This window comes from Capricornis sumatraensis, chromosome 19 (genome assembly GCF_032405125.1).
Source record: "Capricornis sumatraensis isolate serow.1 chromosome 19, serow.2, whole genome shotgun sequence".
Classification (NCBI taxonomy): Eukaryota; Metazoa; Chordata; class Mammalia; order Artiodactyla; family Bovidae; genus Capricornis; species Capricornis sumatraensis.
Genome location: NC_091087.1, coordinates 7,755,225 through 7,773,328, shown reverse-complemented (window position 1 = coordinate 7,773,328; position 18,104 = coordinate 7,755,225). Strand labels below are relative to the sequence as shown.

Sequence of the window (18,104 nt, the reverse complement as noted above, 5' to 3'; positions counted from 1 at the left end):
TTAAGCTATAAAATAGATAAGCCTTGGGAATGTGGTATATAGCATAAGAGATATGGTCAATAACATTGTAATGACTTTATATGAAGACAAGTGGTTACTAAATTTATTGTGGTGACTATTTCATAATGTATGTAATAAGTGTCAAATGACTGTTAGCACACCTGATACTAACATAATATTGCACATCAATTGTATTTCAATAAAAATAAATATTAATACATTAAAAGCTACAGTGACACCAATTTATGTAAGGAATTGAATACTCTAGGATTGCGGGGACACTTTAGGATTTTGAGAAACAAACTACACTCTTGGAGGGCACACACAAGGTCTTGTGTGCACCAGGACCCAGGAAGAAAAAGAGTGAGTTCATAGGAGCCTCAGCCAGACCTACCTCCTGGACTTGGAGGGTCTCCTGAGGAGGCAGAGGGCAACTCTACAGGGACTCACTACAGGGACAAGAATATTGGTGGTAGAAGTATTGGGGGGTACTCACTAGCATGAGCTGTTCTAGAGGTGACCAATTAGATGCCAACATCTGGCCCCACCCAAGAGCCCTTAGGCTCCAGTGCTAGGATGCCTCAGGCCAAAAAATCCACAGAGCTGGAACACAACACATCCAACCCTCCAACAGCATATCAGCTCAGTTCAGTTCAGTTGCTCAGTCATGTCCGACTCTTTGTGACCCCATGAACTGCAGCATGGCAGGCCTCCCTGTCCATCACCACTCCCAGAGTTCACCCAAACTCATGTGCATCGAGTTGGTGATGCCATCCAGGCATCTCATCCTCTGTTGTCCTCTTCTCCTCCTGCCCCCAATCCCTTCCAGGATAAGGGTCTTTTCCAATGAATCCACTCTTCACATGAGGTGGCCAAAGTATTGGAATTTCAGTTTCAGCGTCAGTCCCTCCAATGAACATCCAGGACTGATCTCCTTTAGGATGGACTGGTTGGATCTCCTTGCAGTCCAAGGGACTCTCAAAAGCATCAATTCTTCAGTGCTCAGCTTTCTTCACAGTCTAACTCTCACATCCATACATGACCACTGGAAAAACCATAGCCTTGACAATATGCCAGCAAATTTGGAAAACTCAGCAGTGGACACAGGACTGGAAAAGGTCAGTTTTCATTCCAATCCCAAAGAAAGGCAATCCCAAAGAATGCTCAAACTACCACACAATTGCACTCATCTCACACATTAGTAAAGTAATGCTCAAAATTCTCCAGGGCCAGGCTTCAGCAATACATTAACTGTGAACTTCCTGATGTTCAAGTTGGCTTTAGAAAAGGCAGAGGAACCAGAGATCAAGTGGCCAACATCTGCTGGATCATTGAAAAAGCAAGAGAGTTCCAGAAGAACACCTATTTCTGCTTTATTGACTATGCCAAAGCCTTTGATTGCGTGGATCACAATAAACTGTGGAAAATCCTGGGAGAGATGGGAATACCAGACCACCTGACCTGCCTCTTGAGAAATCTGTATGGAGGTCAGGAAGCAACAGTTAGAACTGGACATGGAACAACAGGCTGGTTCCAAATAGGAAAAGGAGTCTGTCAAGGCTGTATATTGTCACCCTGCTTATTAACTTGTATGCCGAGTACATCATGAGAAATGCTGGACTGGAAGAAACACAAGCTGGAATCAAGCTTGCCAGGAGAAATATCAATAACCTCAGATATGCTGATGACACCACCCTTATGGCAGCAAGTGAGGAGGAACTAAAAAGCCTCTTGATGAAAGTGAAAGTGGTGAGTGAAAAAGTTGGCTTAAAGATCAACATTCAGAAAATGAAGATCATGGCATCCGGTCCTATCACTTCATGGGAAATAGATGGGGAAACAGTGGAAAGAGTGTCAGATTTTATTTTTTGGGCTTCAAAATCACTGCAGATGGTGATTGCAGCCATAAAATTAAAAGACGCTTACTCCTTGGAAGAAAAGTTATGACTAACCTAGATAGCATATTGAAAACCAGAGGCATTACTTTGCCGACTAAGGTCCATCTAGTCAAAGCTATGGTTTTTCCTGTGGTCATGTATGGATGTGAGAGTTGGACTGTGAAGAAGGCTGAGTGCCGAAGGATTGATGCTTTTGAACTGTGGTGTTGGAGAAGACTCTTGAGAGTCCCTTGGACTGCAAGGAGATCCAACCAGTCCATTCTGAAGGAGATCAGCCCTGGGATTTCTTTGGGAGGAATGATGCTAAAGCTGAAACTCCAGTACTTTGGTCACCTCATGCGAAGTGTTGACTCATTGGAAAATACTCTGATGCTGGGAGGGATTGCGGGCAGGAGGAGAAGGGGATAGCAGAGGATGAGATGGCTGGATGGCATCACTGACTCGATGGACATGAGTCTGAGTGAACTCTGGGAGTTGGTGATGGACAGGGAGGCCTAGCATGCTGCAATTCATGGGGTCGCAGTTGGACACGACTGAGCAACTGAACTGAACTGAACTGACTAGATGGACCTTTGTTGGCAAAGTAATGTCTCTGCTTTTTAATATGCTATCTAGGTTGGTCATAACTTTTCTTCCAAGGAGTAAGTGTCTTTTAATTTCATGGCTGCAATCACTATCTGCAGTGATTTTGGAGCCCAGAAAAATAAAGTCTGACATGGTTTCCACTGTTTCCCCATCTATTTGCCATGAAGTGATGGGACCAGAGGCCATGATCTTAGTTTTCTGAATGTTGAGCTTTAAGCCAACTTTTTCTCTCTCTTCTTTCACTTTCTTTTTTTTTTTATTTACTTTTTTTTTTAACTTTTATTTCTACTTTATTTTACTTTACAATACTGTATTGGTTTTGCCATACATTGACATGAATCCACCACGGGTGTACATGCATTCTCAAACATGAACCCCCTCCTACCTCCCTCCCCATAACCTCCCTCTGGGTCATCCCCGTGCACCAGCCCCAAGTAAGCTGTATCCTGCATTGGACATAGACTGGCGATTCGATTCTTACATGATAGTATACATGTTTCAATGCCATTCTCCCAAATCATCCCACCCTCTCCCTCTCCCTCTGAGTCTAAAAGTCTGCTATACACATCTGTGTCTTTTTTGCTGTCTTGCATACAGGGTCATCATTGCCATCTTTCTAAATTCCATATATATGTGTTAGTATACTGTATTGGTGTTTTTCTTTCTGGCTTACTTCACTCTGTATAATCAGCTCCAGTTTCATCCATCTCATCAGAACTGATTCAAATGTATTCTTTTTAATGGCTGAGTAATACTCCATTGTGTATATGTACCACAGCTTTCTTATCCATTCATCTGCTGATGGACATCTAGGTTGTTTCCATGTCCTGGCTATTATTCTTCTCTCACTTTCATCAAGAGGCTTTTTAGTTCCTCTTCACTTTCTGCCATAAGGGTGGTATCATCTGCATATCTGAGGTTACTGATATTTCTCCCAGCAATCTTGATTCCAGCTTGTGCTTCCTCCAGCCTAGCATTTCTCATGATGTACTCCGCATATAAGTTAAACAAGCAGGGTGACAATATACAGCCTTGACATACTCCTTTTCCTATTTGGAACCAGTCTGTTGTTCCATGTCCAGTTCTAACTGTTGCTTCCTGACCTGCATACAGATTTCTCAAGAGGCAGGTCAGGTGGTCTGGTATTCCCATCTCTTTCAGAATTTTCCACAGTTTATTGCGACACACACAGTCAAAGGCTTTGGCATAGTCAATAAAGCATAGATGTTTTTCTGCAACTCTTGCTTTTTCGATGATCCAGCAGATGTTGGAAATTTGATCTCTGGTTTCTCCTCCTTTTCTAAAACAAGCTTGAACATCTGGAAGTTCACAGTTCACGTATTGCTGAAGCCTGGCTTGGAGAATTTTGAGCATTACTTTACTAGTGTGTGAGATGAGTGCAATTGTGCGGTAGTTTGAGCATTCTTTGGCATTGCCTTTCTTTGTGATTGCCTTTCTTTGGGATTGGAATGAAAACTGACCTTTTCCAGTCCTGTGGCCACTGCTGAGTTTTCCAACTTTGCTGGCATATTGAGTGCAGCACTTTCACAGCATCATCTTTCAGGATTTGGAATAGCTCAAGTGAAATTCCATCACCTCCACTAGCTTTGTTCATAGTGATGCTTTCTAAGGCACACTTAACTTCCATTCCAGGATGTCTGGCTCTAGGTGAGTGATCACACCATCGTGATTCTCTGGGTCATGAAGATCTTTTTTGTATAGTTCTTCTGTGTATTCTTGCCACCTCTTCTTAATATCTTCTGCTTCTGTTAGGTCCCTACTATTTCTTTCCATTATCAAGCCTACCCTTGCATGAAATGTTCCCTTGGTATAGGCCACTTAAAGTCTTTCTGAGCCCACAGCTACCACTAAATACACCATTAGACAGGGCCCTGTCCACCAGAGGGATAGGACCCAGCTTCACCCACTGGTGGGCAGCCACCAGTACTTCCCACAAGGAAGCCTGAGCAAGTCTCTTGGATCAGCCTCACCCCCAAGGGGGAAGATATTGGAACCAAGGGAAACTTTGATCCTATAGCCTGTGGATTGCTTAGACAAAATAAGGTGGCTGAGGAATATGTTCCAGATGAAGGAACAAGACAAACTCCAGAGGAAAACTATGTGAAGTGGAAACAGGCAATGTATTTGAAAAAGAATTTAGAGTAATGATAGTAAGATGACCCAAGATCTTATAAAAAGAATGGAGGAACAGACTAAAAAGATACAAGAAATGTTTAACAACAAGCTAGAAGATATAAGGAAAAAGAGAGATAAACAATACAACTACTGAAATCAAAAATACATTAGAAGAAATCGGTAGAAGAGTCAATGAGGCAGAAGAGCAGATAAATGTGCTGGAAGACAAAATGTTGGAAATCACTGCTGAAGAACAAAATAAAGAAAAAAGAACATAAATGAATGAGGACAGTTTTAGAGACCTCGGGACAACATTAATTTCACCAACATTTGCATTATAGATGAGAGATCATAGCTCAAAATTTCCCTGACATGAAAGAGGAAACAGTCTCCCAAGTCCAGGAATTGCAGAGTGCCAGGCAGGATAATGGGCTTCCCTCCTAGCTCAGTCAGTAAAGAATCCGCCTTCAATGCAGAAGACATGGGTTCGATTCCAGGTTTGGGAAGATCCCCTGGAGAAGGAAATGGCAGCCCACTCCAGTATTCTTCTGGAGAATCCCATGGACAGGGGAACCTTGCAGGCTACAGTCCAATGGGTCGCAAGAGTTGGACACGACTGAGGGTCTTTCACTTCACTAGACAGGATAAATCCAAGAAGGAACATGCAGAGATGCATACTGATAAAACTGGGGAAAAAGAAAAAAATATTAAAACTAACAAGCAAAAAATAATATACAAGGAAATCCCCATAAGGTTATCAGCTGATTTTTTAGTAGAAACTCTGCAAGCCAGAAGGGAGTGGCATGATATAGTTAAAGTGATGAAAGGGAAAAACCTATAACTAAGAATACTATACCCACCAAGGCCCTCATTCAGAATCAGCAAAGAAATCAGAAGCTTTACAGACAAGCAAAAACCTGGAGAATTCAGCACTACAAAACTAACTTTACAAGGAATGCTAAAGAACTTCTGTAGGTGGAAACAAAAAGGCCATAACTAGAAACAAACAAAAACAACAACAAAAATTACAAATGGGATCACTCACTGGTAAAGGCAAAGATAAAATAGAAGTGGGAAATCATCTGCACACAAATACAGCATCAAATCTAGCAATTGTGAGGAGTATAAAAAGCCAAGGTACTGGAAATGCATTGGAAATTAAGAGACTAGCAACTTAATCTTATATTTATATAAACTGCTATATCAAAACTGCATGGTAATCACAAACCAAAAATCTACAATAGATACATACAAACAAAAGAAAAAACAACACCAGCACAACACTAAATTTGTTCTCAAAAGAGAAAGAAAAAAGACCTATAGAAAATATTCAGAAAAATAAACAAAATGGCATTAAGTACAAACATTGGTAATTTGCTTAAATGTAAATGGATTAAATGCTCCAATCAAAAGACACAGAGTGACTGAATGGATACAAGAACAAGACTTGTATAGGTACTGTCTACAAGCAACCCACTTCAGATCTAGGGACACAGACAGATCGCAAGTAAGAGAATGGAAAAAGATATTTCATGCAAATGGAATCAAAACAAAGCTGGAGTATCAATACTCATAGCAGACAAAATAGACTTTAAAATAAAGGCTGTTACAAGATGCAAAGAAGGACACTACATAATGATCAAGGGATTACCCAATAAGAAGATATAACAGTTGTATATATACACTCAACATAGGAGCATCTCAATATGTAAGACAAATACTAACAGCCATAAAAAGAGGAATTGACAGTAACATCATAATAGTAGAGAACTTTAACATTCCCCTTACATCAATGGACAAACATATCATCCAGAAAGAAAATCAATAAGGAAACACAGGCATTAAATCACACATTACACCAGATAGACTTAACTGATATATATACAGAGCTGCTGCTGCTAAGTCGCTTCAGTCATGTCCGACTCTGTGCAACCCCATAGACGGCAGCACACCAGGCTCCCCCGTCCCTAGGATTCTCCAGGCAAGAACACTGGAGTGGGTTGCCATTTCCTTCTCCAATGCATGAAAGTGAAAGTGAAGTTTGCTCAGTCGTGTCTGACTTAGCAACCCCATGGACTGCAGCCTACCAGGCTCCTCCACCTATGGGATTTTCCAGGCAGAGTACTGGAGTGGGTTGCCATTGCTTTCTCCAATATACAGAGCATTCCATCCAAAAGCAGCAGAATACTTTTCATTCTTTTCAAGTGCACATGGAACATTTTCCAGGATAGATCACCCTGGGTCAAAAATTGAGCCTCAGTAAATTTTTAAAGATTAAAATTATATCAAGCATCTTTTGTGACCACAATACTATGAGATTAGAAATCAACTATATATATATTTTAAAAAAACTATAAAAACCAGAAACACATAGAGGTTAAATAGTATGCTACTAAATAACTAATGTATCACTAAAGAAACCAAAGAGGAAATAAAAAAATAGAGAGAGGCAAATGTAAAAGAAAACATGATGATCCAAAACTTATGGAACACAGCAAAAGCAGTTCTAATATAGAAATTTAAAGCAATGCAATCTTACCTCAGGAAACAAGAAAAATCCCAAGTAAACAATGTAACCTTACACCCAAAGCAACTAGAGATACAATTAAAACTTAAAGTTACTAGAAGGAAAGAAATCATAAAGACCAGAGCAGAAATAATTGAAATAGAGACAAAAAGAACAATAACAAAGATCAATGAAACTAAAAGCTGGTTCTTTAAGAAGGTAAACAAAATTGATAAATCTTTAGCCAGATTCATTAAGAAAAAAGGGAGAGGACTCAAATCAATAAAATTAGAAATGAAAAAGGAGAAGTTACAACTGGCATCACAGAAATACACAGGATCGTGAGAGACCACCACAAGGAACTATATGCCAATAAACTGAACAACCTAGGAGAAATAAATTCTTAGAAAGGTACAACCTTCCAAAATTGAATCAAGAAGAAATAGAAAGTATAAACAGACCAACCACAAGTACTGAAATTGAAACTGTGATGGAAAAAACTCTCACAACAAACATCTATGAGCAGATGACTTCACAGGTGAATTCAATCAAACTTTTGGAGAAGAGTTAACATCTATCCTTCTGAAACTCTTCCAAAAAATTTCAGAGAAAGGAACACTGCAAAACTCATTCAAGAGGTCCCCATCACTTTGATATCAAACCACACAAAGACATCACAAAACAGAAAATTACAGGGCAATAGCACTGAGGAACATAGATGCAAAAATCCTCAACAAAATTCTAGCAAAACAAATCCAACAATATATTAAAATACATTAAAAGGACCATATACCATGATCAAGTGGGATTCAAGAATTTTTCAATATCTGTAAATGGCTGTGATGCACCACAAACTGAAGAATAAAAAACATATGATCATGTCAATAGAAGCAGAAAATTATTTTAATAAAATTAAATACCCATTTATGATACTTTTCAGAAAATGGGCACAGAGGGAACCTAGTGCAACATAATAAAGGCCATATGTGACAAAACCATAGATGGTATCACACTCAATGGTGAAAATCTGAAAGCCTTTCCTGAAATCTGAAAGCTAAGACCAGAAACAAGACAAGGGTGTCCACTCTCACCACCTTATTCAACATAGTTTTGGAAGCCCTAGCCATGGCAGTCAGAGAAGAAAAAGAAAGGAAGCCAAATTGGAAAAGAAAAAGTAAAACTCACTCTTTGCAGATGACATAATACTATACATAGAAAATCCTAATGATGCTACCAGTAAAGTTCTAGAGCTCATCAATGAAATGATAAAGCTGCTTTCCCTTTGTCTTCTTTGGAAAAAATATATTCATGTCTTTTGCCCATTTTTAATTGATGATGAAGATGATGAACTATAAAACTACCCAGAGATTTAATCGTTCTTTCCTGAAAATTCTTACCAGATATAGTATCTTTAAATCCTGGTGTCAGGGTGACAGGGTAACAGGTAGGAAGGCTAGGGGTCTCCAAACAGAGGAAATAGGCTGCAAGTGTCAGGCATTTTTTCTCTCTCTCTTAAGCGTCAGGAAGAAACAATCTACAAGTGTCAGATTTTTTCCCTTCTCTATACAAAATTAAAAGTTTTCTCTTATAATTCTGTGCTGCCATGATGACACCTGATTCCACCTGAACTTAACTTTTCTCAGATCTTGAGCTAACCAATCCATTTTTCTTATGGAAATGTTTTTCTTAAGCTATGCTAATGAATTATGTTTTTACCCTAGACTCTGTCTTTCTTCAAGTCAATTCGTTCAGCTTAAGACTCAGAACTGATAAGGGCTCAACAAACCAGTATGTTTTACTCATACAATTGTTCTCCTAATCTATGTTAATGAAACTATATATTTGCTTGGAAACCTGCCTTTCTTTAAATTCATGTCAGTTGTTTTATGGCCTGGAATGACTCGTCTTGTGCCAATGTTATCTCAAAATGCATGTGGATGAGGGTGCCACTCTGAGTTTTGAGACATTTCCTTTCTCTAATTAGCAGCCTGCTGATATATATGAAACATACTGCTAAAGGATAGCAGGGGGGCACTCTTTCTGCCCCCTTCTGATGTCTATGCCAGAAGCTTTATCTATCTATTTTATACATTAATAAAACTTTATCACACAAAAGCTCTGAGCAATCATGCCTCATCATTTGAATTCCTCTCCTCTGGGGGCCAAGAATCCTGGTGTCTTTCAGGGCTCAGCAACAACCTTTCATCTTGGGGGCTTGTCCTGGATCTGAACCTGGGACCTCTTATGCCTGAGGCAAGAACCGTAATCTGTAGACCAAAACAACCTTTCAAGGGTAAACTGGAACAATTATTACAACATTTCTGGGGATCTACCAGGTGCTTCAGGAGATTGAGATTTCACTTTTTCATTATTATTATTGAGAACTACATCTCTCATGTATGTATTATTCATATGGACTATTCTATAATTTCTACACAAGGAATATGATTCTTACTCTAAAATATCCAAAATGCTTATGTTGTTGACTACAGGTTTATCAATCAAGGACATAAACAAGCAAGTCCTTAGGTGTATTATCAAGGATGCAATATCAAGAACAATAATAATTAATTACACTATGTACTTCCTTTCTAAAGTGAAAGTGAAGTTGCTCAGTCGTGTCTGACTCTTTGTGACCCCATGAACGGTAGCCTACTAGGCTCTTCCATCCATGGGATTTTCCAGGCAAGAATACTGGAGTGGGTGGCCATTTCCTTCTCCACGGGATCTTCCCAACCCAGGGACTGAACCAAGGTCTCCCGCACTGCAGACGGATGCTTTACCATCTGAGCCACCAGGGAAGCCCACATCCTTTCTAAGGAAAGAAGTAAAGCAATGGAAATATCAGAAATGTTAGAAGATATATCAGTTTGCATACATTATATTCAAGACCACATATCATAGGCAAAGCATATATATGAATCTCAAATATGAGGCCACATTTGCCTAGGTCTCTTAATTGTGAGTAGTCCACAAATGCTTAAAACATATCACAACACTATAACCACCCTAAAAAATACAATGAAAATGAATTGTTTAATAAATATTCACCATAGAATCATAAAACTTCTGAAGTTTCAATTAAAGGAAATTCAGAAGATAGAGGAAAGTTTCTCAAAAAGATCTTGGAAATTATGCCAGTCTTTTATGAGACAAAAATCTATTATAATCTTCATGTTTCCCAATTGAATGAAACCTTCATAGAACACTGTTTTTACTAATCCAATGCTTTATTTGGAGTTTGAGTCATTACATGCTACACTGGTGGTGTCACTCACAGAAAATCATAGACTTGTATACCACCTATCAATCAGACATGCAGAAAGAAAAAAAAGAATAAAAAGTACCCAAAAACTGGTATCAAAATGCTTGAAAAATAAAAACTGAAGAGTACTAAAATATTTGGAAAATTCCTGCCAGTTAGGATCAGATATTAAGAAGGCATTCAACAAATGACTAATTTATTTAGGAAATATGCATATTCACAAATATACATAACAGTTCCAGAAAGCACCTAGTGGGAATAAAGTTTAAATTTCAGTGTACAAGTGGCTAGATTGAATGCAGGAAGATATGATGGTAAAAGTACAGTCAAAAATGACCAAAAAGTCATCTTACTAAGTAGTCTGTAATGAAGGACAAAAAAATGGACAAATTCAATGATGAGAAATAAAAATTTTAATGGTAAATAATTTGACATGTCTTTATATCAAAAACAAATACAGAATGCAATCAAAAGCACCATTAATTATGCAATAGTTGATTCACACAACATGGAATGATTAAAGAAAGAAGAAATTCCTACTGGTTCTTCAATGTCTGCTAAAACTATAGGTGACAAACAGGACACTGCTGCTGTTGCTGTTCAGTCTCTTAGTCCTGTCTGATTCTTAGAGTCCCCATGGACTGTAGCATGGCAGGCTTCTCTGTCCTCTACTCTCCCCCAGAGTTTGCTCAGATTCATGTCCTTTGAGTCGGTGATGCTATCTTTCCATCTTAACCTCTGCTGCCCCCTTCTCCTTTTGCCTTCAATCATTCCCATCATTGAGGTCTTTTCCAATGAGTTGGTTCTTCACATCAGGTGGCCAAAGTATTGGAGCTTCAGCTTCAGAAACAGTCCTTCCAATGACTATTTAAGGTCGATTTCCTTTTTGATTGGTTTCGTCTCCTTGAAGTTCAAGGGACTCTAAAGAGTCTTCCCCAGCACAACAATTTGAAAGCATCAATTCTTCTGCAGTTAGCCTTTTTTATAGTCCAACTCTCATGTAAATACATGACTACTGGAAAAAACCATAGCTTTGATAATATGGACCTTTGCTGGCAAAGTGATGTCTCTGCTTTTTAATATGCTGTCTAGGTTTGTCATAGCTTTCCTTCCTTACTTTCATGTCTTTAGTCACTGTCAACAGTGATTTCGGAGCCCAAGAAAATAAACTTTGTCATTACTTCCACTTTATTTCCTTTTATTTGCCATACAGTGATGGGACTGGATGCCATAATCTTAGTTTTTCTTAAAGTTGTGTTTCAAGCCAGCTTTTTCACTTTCCTCTTTGACCCTCATTAAGAGGCTCTTTAGTTTCTCTTTATTTTCTGCCATTAAAGTGCTATCATCTGCATATCTGAGGTTGTTGATAATTATCCTGGTAATCTTAATTTTAGATGTGATTCATCCAGGTCAGCATTTCACATGATATACTCTACAAATAAGTTAAATAAGCAGGGTGATGATATACATCCTTGCACTCCTTTCCAAATTTGAACCTGTCCATTGTTCCATGTCTGGTTCTAATTATTGCTTCTTGATCCACATACAGGTTTCTCACAAGAGAGGTAAGGTGGTCTGGTACTCTCATCTTTAAGAATTTTCCAGTTTGTTGTGATCAGCACAAAGGCTTTAGTGAAGTCAATGAAGCAAAAATAAATGTTTTTTGGAAACTACCTTGCTTTCAACACAATCCAGTGAATGCTGGCAATTTGATCTCTGGTTCCTCTTCCTCTTTGAAACCCAGGTTGTGCAAGACATTAGGCTTCTATTTTTCTTGGTAAAAATACACAATGTGGCTATGTGACCACATGAATTTATGCTCAAGAAATCAGATATCCCAAGAAAGGCCCATGGGCTTAGCACCAGTCAACCTTGCAATGCCCTGCATGGGAATATTCAGGCTGTGCAAAAGAGCCATCATTGTCTGCTGCAGCATCCTCTCCAGTGACCTGACCAAACTCCCCAAACAGTAATGCAACTACTCCCTACTCAGTCCATGTCATGGGGCCAACCTTTTACTTTGGGCAAACAGGGCCTCATGTTGCAGATGATACCAGGTCTCCAAATGGCTCTCAAAGGCCTTATTAGGAAGGTAATCTCAGAGGGATTTCTCCTCTAGGGGGAGACATCTTTAAAAGTTGTGGCCCCCAGAGAGGAAGAATGCCCTAGGAGACACAAGAGGCCTGAGTTGGTCAGTGAAGCAAAACCCACTCTAGGGTCCATCAGAAACAACTGGCCTCACAGTTGTTTGCCATGCCTGAACATGACCTGGTCAAGTCTTATGGTATCCCAGGGACTGCGCTTCATCTTTCGACAGCAAGCAGCACCTACCTGCCAAGATCTGGTGGATGGGTTCCTGCCAGCCTCTTAACATTGCCAGGCCTGGGGATGATCCCTCTTCTTGGGAGACTGCAAAGCACACATCACAGGTGACTGACCCCCAGTGGATCAGTGTGCTCTCCATGGAGGTATGCAGAAACCTGCATGTGGGTGTTCTCCAGGGACCAGGGAAGCAAACATTGCCTCTGTGACCATATGACTAGAATTCAAGCCTAACAAAAAGTTCTTCAGTGTTCAAGATCTTAACCCATCAAGATGGTGCCACCATCTTGACAGAAATCAAGAAGTCCTACTCTGTGAGGAATGAGATTACAGAAAAGACTCAGCCCTCTGGACTGCTTTGAGGAAGGCATTCTCTGCAGTCCAACACTTCGGGAGCCTGTGTCTAGGACCAAAGAGAGCCACTCACCTCAAATAATTCAAGCTATTGCAAGATCCTCACCAGAATATCTGACAGAAAGATACAATTTGAGAGAAGGAGCTAAATAGGGCCTGTCAGCATCCTCTGGGTGGGCAGTGGAGGCTCAATTCAGTTCAGTTGCTCAGTCATGTCTGACTCTTTGCAAACTCATGAACTGCAGCACGCCAGGCCTCCTTGTCCATAACCTACTCCTGGAGTTTACTCAAACTCATGTCCATCGAGGCGGTGATGCCATCCAGCCATCTCATCCTTGGTCGTCCCCTTCTCCAACTGCCTTCAATCTTTCCCAGCATCAGGGTCTTTTCAAATGACTCAGTTGTTTCCATCAGGTGGCCAAAGTACTGGAGTTTCAGCCTCAGCATCAGTCCTTCCAATGAACACTCAGGAATGATCTCCTTTAGGATGGACTGTTTGGATCTCCTTGCAGTCCAAGGGACTCACAAGAGTCTTCTCCAACACCACAGTTCAAAAGCATCAATTCTTCGACGCTCAGCTTTTTTTATAGTCCAACTCTCACATCCATACATGACCACTGGAAAAACCATAGCCTTGACTAGATGGGCCTTTGTTGGCAAAGTAATGTCTCTGCTTTTTAATATGCTGTCTAGGTTGGTTATAACTTTCCCTCCAGGGAGCAAGCATCTTTTAATTTCATGGCTGCAGTCACCATCTGCAGTGATTTTGGAGCCCAGAAAAATAAAGTCAGCTACTGTTTCCACTGTTTCCCCTTCTATTTGCCACAAAATGATGGGATGAGATGCCATGATCTTAGTTTTCTGCATGTTGAGTTTTAAGCCAACTTTTTCACTCTCCTCTTTCACTTTCATCAAGAGGTTCTTCAGTTTTTCTTTACTTTCTGCCATAAGGGTAGTGATATCTGCATATTTGAGGGTTTTGATATTTATCCTAGCAGTCTTGATTCTAGCTTTTGCTTCATCCAGCCTAGCATTTCTCATGATGTATGTTAAATAAGCAGGGTGACAATATATAGCCTTGAAAGACTCCTTTTCCTATTTGGAACCAGCCTGTTGTTCCATGTCCAGTTCTAACTGTTCCTTCCTGACTTGCATACAGATTTCTCAAGAGGCAGGTCAGGTATTCCCATCTCTTTCAGAATTTTCCACAGTTTATTGTGATCACACAGTCAAAGGCTTTGGCATAGTCAATAAAGCAGAAAGAGATGTTTTTCTGGAACTCTCTTGAGTTTTCAATGATTCGACAGATGTTGGCAATTTGGTCTCTGGTTTCTCTGCCTTTTCTAAAACCAGCTTGAACATCTGGAAGTTCATGATTCATATATTGCTGAAGCCTGGGCTTGGAGATTTTTAAGCATTACTTTTCGTCATGTGAGATGAGTACAATTGTGCAGTAATTTGAGTATTCTTTGGTGTTGCCTTTCTTTGGAATTGGAAAGAAAACTGACCTTTTCCAGGCCTGTGGCCACTGCTGAATTTTCCAAATTTGATGGCATATTGAGTGCAGCACTTTCACAGCATCATCTTTCAGGATTTGAAATAGCTCAACTGGAATTCCATCACCTCCACTAGCTTTGTTCATAGTGATGCTTTCTAAGGCCCACTTGACTTCACATTCCAGGATGTCTGGCTCTAGGTGAGTGATCACACCATCATGAGTATCTGGATCATGAAGATCTTTTTCGTATAGTTCTGTGTATTCTTGCCACCTCTTCTTAATATCTTCTGCTTCTGTTAGGTCCATACCATTTCTGTCCTTTATTGAGTCCATCTTTGCATGAAATATTTCCTTGGTATCTCTAAGTTTTTTGAAGAGATCTCTAGTTTTTCCCATTCTATTGTTTTCTTCTGTTTCTTTGCACTGATCACTGAGGAAGGCTTTCTTATCTCTCCTTGCTATTCTTTGGAACTCTACATTCAGATGCTTATATGTTCCTTTTCTCCTTTGCTTTTTGCTTCTCTTCTTTTCACAGCTATTTGTAAGGCCTCCTCAGATAGACATTTGGCTTTTTTGCATTTCTTTTTCCTTGGGGATGGTTTTGATCCCTGTCTCCTGTACAATGTCATGAAACTCTGTCCATAGTTCATCAGGCACTCTGTCTATCAGATCTAGTCCCTTAAATCTATTTCTCACTTCAGTGAACAATCATAGGAATTTTATTTAGGTCATACCTGAATGGTCAAGTGGTTGTCCCTACTTTCATCAGTTTAAGTCTGAATTTGGTAATAAGGAGTTCATGATCTGAGCTACAGTCAGCTCCCAGTCTTGTTTTTGCTGACTGTATAGAGCTTCTACATCTTTGGCTGCAAAGAATATTCAACCTGATTTTGGTGTTGGCTACCTGGTGATGTCCATGTGTAGAGTCTTTTCTTGTGTTGTTGGAAGAGGATGTTTGCTATGACCAGTGTATTCTCTTGGCAAAACTCTGGAGGTAGGGAACAGGAAAGAAAGCCAAAGGCAGGACCAGGCCTTGGCCACATGGAAGCCCTTAGGCATTGTAGAGACATAGGGCTTTCTTTGAGGGATAGGGTATCTTGGCAGTCAAATCCCAGGGATCCAGAAAGGACAGAAAGATCCCTGACATCCTGTCCCTGGACTGCCGTGTCCATTGGTCCTCAGTGTAATTGTACTGAGCATGACTTTTGGGTCATCATCTCTCTTCAGGACTATATGCATTCTATTCATCATGCCAAACAATGCAGTTCCCACTCATTGCATCTACGCATAGGGGCTTGAGATGGCTTATCTCTGAAGATTTCTGGAAATGAGTATGTCCCACGGGACAAGAGACTGCCTACCCCAGATTCTAGACCAAGACACATTGATTGGCCTGGGGACAGCAGGCCACACTCAGATCTTCCTTCCTCTCTGATATTGTCTGTCTAGAGAGAAGCATGACTGCTGTGAGAACACCTAGTATGTCCATGAAGGATTTGGTGGTCACATGGTCTACACCTTCATGCAACAAATGTGCTACAAGACACACCTACAGTGACATATCCAGGATCAAGAGAAAATGACAAAATTCATCTATACACAAATCCCTGGCTGAAATGCATACCTACCACCAACCTTCCTCGCTACCTCTCCAGCTTCCTATCTCCCTACTTTTCTAGCTCTCTACCTCCCTACCACCTTACTTTTCTCCCTTACAACCTCCCACTCATCTTACCTACTGCCAAATGTGAGGGAAAGAGTGAAAAAGTGGATCAGTGCATGAGTGAGCAGATGAATAACTAGTCCAGGGAGGAAGAAATGGTGAATCAATAAAGGAATACTGAGAGAAAGCAGAGCTTCATGGGCTCTCCACCTGGCAGAAGGTCCAGCAAGAGGGCCTCTTGGTTACCAAGATTCTATGGTTGTGTCTTGGGGGACAAGATGTTCCTCTGAGTTCTAATCTGGCCTTTGTGAGCAAGGAGTGGGTGAAAAGACATGGAGCTTGGCCGCTTGCCACCAACATACAGAAAAATGAAGCAACAAGCATGAAATGGTGCTTCAGGAAGCAGATATATGGATTGGGGGCATGTGGGCTCAGCACCAGTCAACCTGGCAATGCCCTACACAGGAGCATTCAGGCTGGGGACAGGAGACATTGTCATCTGGTGCAGCCTCACCTCCAATGGCTTGCCAAAGGTCCTGCAACAACAACAGTGCAACTACTCCCTGTTTGGTTCACATCATGAAGCCACTCCTCTACTTCAGGCAAATGGGACCTCACGATGAACATGATACTGGGGGTCTGAAGGGCTCTCAGCAGCCTTACTAAGAAGGTAAGTTTGGAAGGGTTTCTTTTCCGGGGTTACTATCATTGAAGGCTATGGCCCCCAGAGAGGAAGAACACTGCAGGAGATTCAAGGGGACTGAGTGGACAAACAGGACAAAATATGTTAAAGGGCCCATCAGAATAACTGGTCTTATGAGAACTTGCCATGCCTGAAAATGACCTGGCCAAGTACCATGGAATCTCAGGGGCTACCCTTCAGCTCTCTCAACAGCCAGCAGTGTCTATGTGCCTAGACAGGTTCATGCCTGCCTCTCACCGTTGCCAGGCCTGAGGCAGGATCCTTACCTACAAAAAATTACTGGGAAACTGAAAAGGACACACCATAGGTGACCATCCTCTCAATAGATCAGTGTGCTCTGGACAAAGATGTGCAGAGACCTGTATGTGGATGGATGTTCCCCAGGGGGCAAGGGAAGCAAACATTGCCTCCATGTACAATATGACAAGAATTCAGGTTTAACAAAAGGCTTTTCAGTGCCCGAGTTCCTAGCCTGTTGTGATGGTACCACAGCAGTAGTTCCCCTTTTGTGAGAACTGAGGCTCTCCACTGCCTTGACGCTCACCTCCCCCATAGTCCACCTTCCTCTGGGGCCTGTGTTGAGGACAAAAGAGAGCCATTAACCTTGAATCACTCAGGCTGTGGCAAGATCCTTGCCAGAATGTCTGACCAAAAGACACAATTCAAAAAGAAGGTGCTAAGGAAAGGCCCAGTGTATGTCCTCTGGGTGAGTGGTGAAAGCAGGGATTAGGAAAGAAAGCCAAAGGCAGGGCCAATCCCTGGCCACATGGAAGCCCCTAGACACTGCAGAGAGTACTTAAGTACACTCTCCGTGGGATAGGGTGCCTCCACAGCCAAATCCCAGGGCTCCAGAAGGGACAGAGAGACCTTCTGCTTTTGCACGGACATGTCCACTGGGTCTCAGCATAATCTTTTTGAGAATGATTTTTAGGTCATCATCTTTCTTCAGGACCATATGAATTCTAAACATTGACACAACTGAGGCACTTCCCTCATATCACATTCAGGCACAGGCACCTGAGTAGGCTTACCTCTGAAGCTTTCTGGAAATGAGTATGTCCCAAAGATTGTGAGTTTTTGGCTACCCCAGGTGCTGCACCAAGGCTGACATTTATTTCCCATGGGCAGCAAGCCACACTCAGATCTTCCTTCCTCTGGGGACGTTGTCTGTCTA

General features: G+C 41.0%; 2 non-coding genes across 2 annotated transcripts; both read right to left on the bottom strand.

The window, feature by feature from the left end:
• Positions 1-15,737: 15,737 nt before the first annotated feature.
• Positions 15,738-15,818, bottom strand: LOC138095668 (small nucleolar RNA SNORD115). Its single transcript, XR_011146408.1, has one exon. It is a non-coding gene; the product is annotated as a small nucleolar RNA SNORD115 (small nucleolar RNA).
• A 2,007-nt stretch (positions 15,819-17,825) lies between these two features.
• On the bottom strand, positions 17,826-17,906 carry LOC138095663 (small nucleolar RNA SNORD115). The gene has a single exon (XR_011146404.1). It is a non-coding gene; the product is annotated as a small nucleolar RNA SNORD115 (small nucleolar RNA).
• Between the last annotated feature and the right edge of the window lie 198 nt (positions 17,907-18,104).